The sequence below is a fragment of the Artemia franciscana genome, chromosome 18 (genome assembly GCF_032884065.1).
Source record: "Artemia franciscana chromosome 18, ASM3288406v1, whole genome shotgun sequence".
In the NCBI taxonomy this organism is placed as follows: Eukaryota; Metazoa; Arthropoda; class Branchiopoda; order Anostraca; family Artemiidae; genus Artemia; species Artemia franciscana.
The window spans coordinates 22,953,755-22,961,764 of NC_088880.1; the positions used below are offsets into that span (position 1 = coordinate 22,953,755).

General features: G+C 33.2%; 1 protein-coding gene across 1 annotated transcript in view; it reads right to left on the reverse strand.

Moving 5' to 3' along the window:
- Window positions 1–7,216, reverse strand: part of LOC136038761 (uncharacterized) — a 264,699-nt gene extending 257,483 nt beyond the window's left edge. Inside the window, exon 1 of the mRNA XM_065722136.1 lies at window positions 7,090–7,216. The gene's annotated coding sequence lies outside the window, so the exon portion shown is untranslated. The remainder of the gene's footprint in view (window positions 1–7,089) is intronic.
- Window positions 7,217–8,010: the final 794 nt, after the last annotated feature.

Sequence of the window (8,010 nt, forward strand, 5' to 3'; positions counted from 1 at the left end):
AAACAAAACTAAAAAACGAATGTATATACAGACCGGGACACCGGGATACAAATGACGACCGGGACACAGGGAATATAAATGACGACCGGGACACAGGGACACAACTACAACGGGGACACCGGGGGAAACAGGGGGATGTAAATGACGACCGGGACACCGGGACAGGGAATGGTCGATTAGCAATCACCATCAACAAAGCTCAAGGGCAATCATTAGAATCATGAGGTATAGATCTGAATACAGATTGTTTTCCCATGGACCATTATATGTTGCATGTTCAAGAGTCGGTAAACCTGACAATCTATTTATATGCAAAGACAATGGGACAGCAAAGAATGTTGTATATTCGCAAGTTTTACGTAGTTAAAACCATATATATATATATATATATATATATATATATATATATATATATATATATATATATATATATATATATATATATATATATATATATATATATATATATATATATATATATATATATATATATATATATATATATATATATATATATATATATATATATATATATATATATATATATATATATATATATATATATATATATATATATATATATATATATATATATATATATATATATATATATATATATATATATATCTATCTATATTCACAGGTGGGACATAGGGACACAACTACAATGGCGCGTAACTATTATGGCGCGTAACGACTTACGCGCGCGGGGGGGCTTGGGGGGGGGCGCGAAGCGCCCCCACCAACTAGGTGTTGGGGTGGCGCGAAGCGCCACCCCAACAGCTAGTATATATATATATATATATATAGGGTGGCGCTTCGCGCCACCCCAACACCTAGTTGGTGGGGGCGCTTCGCGCCCCCCCCGAGCCCCCCCGCGCGCGTAAGTCGTTACGCGCCATATTAGTTACGCGCCATTGTAGTTGTGTCCCTATGTCCCGGTCGTCATTTGTGTCCCGGTGTCCCAGTCTGTGATTTCTCTTTGAGTGTCCCGGTCGTCATTTATATCCCCCTGTGCCCCCCGGCGTCCCCGTTGTAGTTGTGTCATTTATATTCCCTGTGTCCCGGTCGTCATCCCGGTATACATTCGTTTTTGAATTGGTATATAAATTTTTAATTTTTTCCTTTTTTCCTTTTAGTTTTTTTTATTGGTTTTGACCTTTTTTTTAGGTTTTTTAGTTTTTTTCTTTTTTCTTTTTAGTTTTTTTTTGAAGTTTTTATCTTTTTAGTTTTTTTATTTTTATTTATATTTTTTTTAGTTTTCTTTTTCTCCTTTATTTTTCAGTTTTTTTCCTTTTTTTAGGTTTTTTTTCTTTTTTAGTTCTTTTAGTTTTTACCTTTTTTAGTTTTTTAGATGAAATTTTTTTTTGTTTTTTTCCTTTTTTCTTTTTAGTTTTTCATTGGTTTTTACCTTTTTTTTAGCTTTTTTAGTTTTTTTTTCGTTTTTTCTTTTTACTTTTTTTTAGTTTTTATCTTTTTTATTTTTTTATTTTTATTCTTAATTTTATTAGTTTTCTTTTTCTCTTCTATTTTTCAGTTTTTTCCTTTTTTTTAGTTTTTAGTTTTTTTAGTTTTTTAGTTTTTTAGCTTTTTTATTTTTTTCATTAGTTTTTAGTTTTTTTTGTAGTTTTTGCCTTTTTTTAGTTTTTTTCAGTTTTTTTTTAGTTTTTAGTTTTTTACCTTTTTTAGCCTAACCAGGATTTGAACCTGGGACCTTCATTCTCCGTTCTGACACCCTCTCTCACCGAGTGACTACTCCAGCATGTTCATTTTGGTGTTTTAAATGGTATATTATTAACCAAATTAATGTGTTTTTTAGCTTTTTTAGTTTTTTTTCGTTTTTTCTTTTTACTTTTTTTTTAGTTTTTATCTTTTTTATTTTTTTTTATTTTTATTCTTAATTTTATTAGTTTTCTTTTTCTCTTCTATTTTTCAGTTTTTTCCTTTTTTTTATTTTTTTTAGTTTTTAGTTTTTTAGTTTTTTTAGTTTTTTAGCTTTTTTATTTTTTTCATTAGTTTTTAGTTTTTTTGTAGTTTTTGCCTTTTTTTAGTTTTTTCAGTTTTTTTTTAGTTTTTAGTTTTTTACCTTTTTTAGCCTAACCAGGATTTGAACCTGGGACCTTCATTCTCCACCCTCTCTCACCGAGTGACTACTCCAGCATGTTCATTTTGGTGTTTTAAATGGTATATTATTAACCAAATTAATGTGTTTTACAATATACTAAGCATCGTCATAACAAAAATGACGACAACTAATTTCATGACGTCAGCCGACACAGAAACATGACGTCACCTGATCCACAGATCCACAGACAGACAACTTATTTTTATATATATAGATAGTTACGCGCCATTGTAGTTGTGTCCCTATGTCCCACCTGTGAATATAGATAGATAGATAGATATATATATATATATATATATATATATATATATATATATATATATATATATATATATATATATATATATATATATATATATGTTTTTAACTACGTAAAACTTGCGAATATACAACAATATACCTCATTATTCTAATGATTGCACTTGTGCTTTGTTGATGATGATTGCTAATCGAACATTCCCTGTGTCCCCGTCGTCATTTATATATCCCCCTGTGCCCCCCAGCGTCCCCGTTGTAGTTGTGTCCCTGTGTCCCACCTGTGAATATAGATAGATATATATATTTTTAACTACGTAAAACTTGCGAATATACAACATTCTTGGCTGTCCTATTGTCTGTGCATATAAATAGATTGTCAGATTTACCGACTCTTGAACATGCAACATATAATTGTCCATGGGAAAAACAATCTGTATTCACTGTATTCACACCTCATTATTCTAATGATTGCCCTTGAGCTTGGTTGATGATGATTGCTAATCGAACATTCCCTGTGTCCCCGTCGTCATTTATATATCCCCCTGTGCCCCCCAGTGTCCCCGTTGTAGTTGTGTCCCTGTGTCCCACCTGTGAATATAGATAGATAGATATATATATTTTTAACTACGTAAAACTTGCGAATATACAACATTTTTGGCTGTCCTATTGTCTGTGCATATAAATAGATTGTCAGATTTACCGACTCTTGAACATGCAACATATAATTGTCTACCTCATTATTCTACCTCATTATTCTATCGTATACCTCATTATTCTAATGATTGCCCTTGAGCTTGGTTGATGATGATTGCTAATCGAACATTCCCTGTGTCCCCGTCGTCATTTATATATCCCCCTTTGCCCCCCGGCGTCCCCGTTGTAGCTGTTTCCCTGTGTCCCGGTCGTCATTTGTGTCCCGGTGTCCCAGTCTGTAATTTCTCTTTGAGTGTCGCGGTCGTCATTTATATTCCCTGTGTCCCGGTCGTCATTTTTGTCCCGGTCGTCATTTGTGTCCCGGTGTCCCGGTCTGTAATTTCTCTTTGAGTGTCCTGGTCGTCATTTATATTCCCTGTGTCCCGGTCGTCATTTGTGTCCCGGTGCTTTGTTGATGGTGATTGCTAATCGAACATTCCTTGTGTCCCGGTCGCTTTCTCTTTGAGTGTCCCGGTCGTCATTTATATTCCCTATGTCCCGCTATGGCGCTTTAGCTCCTTACTTTCAGTTTAAAAAACTAGTTTTTTTTTCTTGAATTTCTGAACGTTTTTGAATTAATGCATGTTTAATTTTAGGTCTCCGCACATAAATTAATAAAATGAAATTTGCGTACTAATTCTCTTTTTGGCTAAATGACTTTCTCTTAATTTTGATCAGACGATTTTGAGAAATAAGGAGTGGGGAAGGAGGCGTAGTTGCCCTCCAATTTTTCAGTTACTTAAAAAGGCAACTAGAACTTTTAATTTTTAACGAACGTTTTTATTAGTAAAAAATATACGTAACTTAAGAATTAACTTACGTAAAAAATATTCATATATTTTTATTATGTATATGAGGGGATTTGTCCCCTCGTTAATACCTCGCTCTTTATACTAGATCTTAAGTTTTGTCCCAATTCTTTAAAAATGACCCCTGAATCAGAAAGGCCGTAGAATAAGTAGTTAAAATTAATAAAAAATACTTTAGCATAAAGAGCAATGTATTTATCTCCTCCTAAATACCTCGCTCTTTATGCTAAAGTATTTTTATAATCCTTCTTATGCTTAATAATCTCTGTTCCTTTTAAGTTTTAATGCTACTCCTTACTTTCAATTGAAAGAACTTTTTCATGTTTATTTTTTCATTGTTTTTTTTTATAGTAATGCTAGAAAATCCTGCGCCCTTTTCATTGAGTTTCTCTTCCCCCATGAAATATTCCTCCAAGGAAAGATGCTCCCACATAGCCCCATCCCCTCAACCCAACCCCCCAAACCAAAAGAATCCCCCTGAAAATGCCCGTACACCTCCCAATAACCATTACTGTATGTAAACACTGGTCAAAGTTTGTAAGTTGCAGCCCCTCCCCCAGAGACTGTGGGGAAGTAAGTCATCTCCAAAGACATAGTTATTGTGGTTTTAGACTATGCGGAACAAAATGGCTATCTCAAAATTTTGATCCGTTGACTTTGGGAAAAAAATGAGCGTGGGAGGGGTCCTAGGTGCCCTCCAATTTTTTGGTCACTTAAAAAGGCCACTAGAACTTTTCATTTCCATTAGATTGAGCCCTCTTGCGACATTCCAGGACCACTTGGTCGATATGATGACCCCTGGGAACAAAACAAAACAAATAAACACGCACCCGTGATCTGTCTTCTGTCAAAAAATACGAAATTCCATATTTTTGTAGATAGGAGCTTGAAATTTTTGCTATAGGGTTCTATTATACGCTGAATGCGATAGTGTGATTTTCGTTAAGATTCTATGAATTTTAGGGGGTGTTTCCCCCTATTTTCCAAAATAAGCTAAATCTTCTCAGGCTCGTAACTTTTTATTACAAAGATTAAATTTGATGAAACCTATATATTTAAAATCAGCATGAAAATCCGATTCTTTTGATGTATCTTTTAGCATCAAAATTCCGAAATCTAGAGTTTTGTTTACTATTGAGCCGGGTCGCTCCTTACTACAGTTCGTCAACACGAACTGTTTGATTCTGGCCCAAATATTCTTGTATTTACACATATAGAATTGCAATCATAACTGTTTTCGTTGATCGGATATTTGAAATCGCGAATCTGTAATAGTTTAGAAACAAATTTGGGCTATATATTTGCACATTAGGGGGGTGGGGCTAAAGCATAGCATATATCAAATACGTAAACTAACCATTGCTGTATTTAATATATGTTATACTTTAAACCCCCCCCTAATGTGTAAATATATAATAACTCCACAACGGTGAGTTTGCGGTAGTTTTACAAGAGAGAAGAGATGTCCAAAAAGTCAAAATGCATCTATTAACAATAGTTTCACGACCCAAAACAATTGTTCAGGTAATGCCAACATTGACCAAAGTATGTCCCGGGAAGGTATTTTTAAGTACCTACCTCCACTCCTTCTCTTTCTAGAGGGTCCTGACCTTTAAAATGTGTGTTTTATAAAATTGAAACCTTGCAAAATAGATCGGTAAATTTAAAGCAAACAGTATTACTGGCTTTTGTATAAAGTAAATATACCACTTGATGCCTTTTTTTATGCTCTTTACAAATATAATAATCGCTTCTACTGAAAATTCAGATTTAAGCACTTTTTGACCTCTTAAAAATGACCTAAATATGGGGTATAAATAAGGCTAAGAAAATTGGTCTCAAACCTTAAATACCTTATAACATCGATCTCAAACTTACTGTTTAATTATAAATCTATTTTTTTTAATGTTATATAATCCACAAGCATTGATTTTCCAATATTAATTTGGATAAATTAATGTTTCCAATGTTATGTTTTCTTCTTCCTTGACATCGAATTTTAAATAAAAGCATGCGTTTTTGTTCGAAAATATGAAAGCCGGCTGTTATGAACGCCAGTTATACTGTTTGCTATAAATTTAACTATATTATATACAGCAATGGTTAGTTTACGTCTTTAATATATGCTATGCTTTACCCCCCCCCCTGATGTGCAAATATATAGCCCAAATTTGTTTCTAAACTATTACAGATTTGCAATGACCCCATATTTAGGTCATTTTTAAGAGGTCAAAAAGTGCTTAAATCTGAATTTCCGGTAGAAGCGATTATTATATTTGTAAAGAGCATAAAAAAGGCCTCGATTGGTATATTCACTTTATACGAAAGCCTGTAATACTGTTTGCTATAGTTTTACCAATAGATCTCCTACTTAAATGAAGTACAACAAAATCATATTCAGCTTCACGACTTTGCTCAATCTCAATTTATAAGGTTTTAAAGATATGCAAATACATTTCCTAAATTAAAAAAAAAACATTGATAGTGCTTGAAATTCTACTTAAATAACAAGAATTGCATTTTCAGAACTAAAAGCAGAGAAAAAGGAACTGATAACTTAAAATTAAGGTAAACTGCTGTTTTGTCAACATTTCAATCGGTATAGACCTGTCATGTAGGCAAATTTCAAGACCCTCTAGAGGGAGAAGGAGTGGAGGTAAGTACTTCAAAATACCTTTCCGGACATACTTTAGCCTGTAGACTCATCCCTGAAAGTTTCATTTTTCCTAATCTAACCCCTTTCCAAGATGGTCAAAACTAGCTGTAGACTCATCCCTGAAAGTTTCATTTTCCTAATCTAACCCCTTTCCAAGATGACCAAAACTAGCTGAAGCAGAGCTTTACCGCTACAATTATTCTGCATATTATGAAATGGGGTAAGAATTATTTTCTTGACATGTTTCCTATTCAATACTCCCTAGTCTAGACCTTTACCAAATTTATCTGAGAAGAATGCTAACTCAAAAATTCAGACACAAGAAAAAAGGGGACCAGGTCTGCATACTCCCCCCCACACCTCCTTCGACGTAAATCACCGATTCCCCTTTAAAGCTTATAGATCATGGGATTTTCATAGTGAACCCGTGTCAAACGATTGGCAAGAGTTATTGAATAATTTTTCTTGGCTGTCTTAGGATTGTTAAGTATGGGAATACCATATTTTAACTCATGCTGGACAAGAAAAACTGTAAAAAAGAGAATTACTTGTCAATTAGATCCAATTTAATTGAAAATCCCAAATGCTATCCAAAGGAAAACACATCACAATAGTTCAACCTGCAGCTTGCTTTTTTAAAGCGAAACTAAAGAGATTTAATCTCTTTCATTTGAGTTTACTGTTTCGGTCATACGCATTGCGTATACTCTAAGTCCGCCCATTCACTCACTGTGAGGAGACAAAGAGCACCGAATGCAGCACTGATAAACCTCCACTCTTTATCAGGTTATATAAAAAGAACAAGTTTTTTTTTAACTAGAAGTAAGGAGCGACATTAAAACTTAAACGAAAAGAAATTATTATTTATTTATTATAATTATATAATTATTACATAATTATAATAATTATTATTTCTTTATCGAAAAGAAAAGAATAATTTCTGTTCGTTTTAGTTTTAATGTCGCTCCTTACTTTCAGTTAAAAAAAAAAACTTGTTTTTTTTTATTTAATTTCTGAGAGTTTTTGAATTAATACAGGTTTTAATTTTGGCTCAACGTACAAGAATAATCAAAATGAGATTTGAATTTTTTTTTTGTAGCCTATTATTACGTATATGAAAGGCGCTGTTCCCTCCTCAATGCCCCGCTCTTTATGCTAAAGTGTTTTATTGTTTTAAAAAGTAGATTTATGATAAAGAGTCAAACTTTAGCGTAAAAAGTGGGGGATTAAGGAGGGGACAGAGCCTTTCGTATGCGGAATAATTTAGTTCCTTTAAACTTTTATTGTCGCTCCTTACTTTCAGTTAAAAAATTTGCTTTTTTTTAAAAATTTCTGAGAGTTTTTGAATTAATACAGGTTTTAAGTTACTAACTCTCTGGAATTAATAGTTCTTTTGAAATTACTAAAAATATTTAAGCGTAAAGAGCGAGGTATTGAGGAGGGGACGAACCCCTTCATATACATAATAA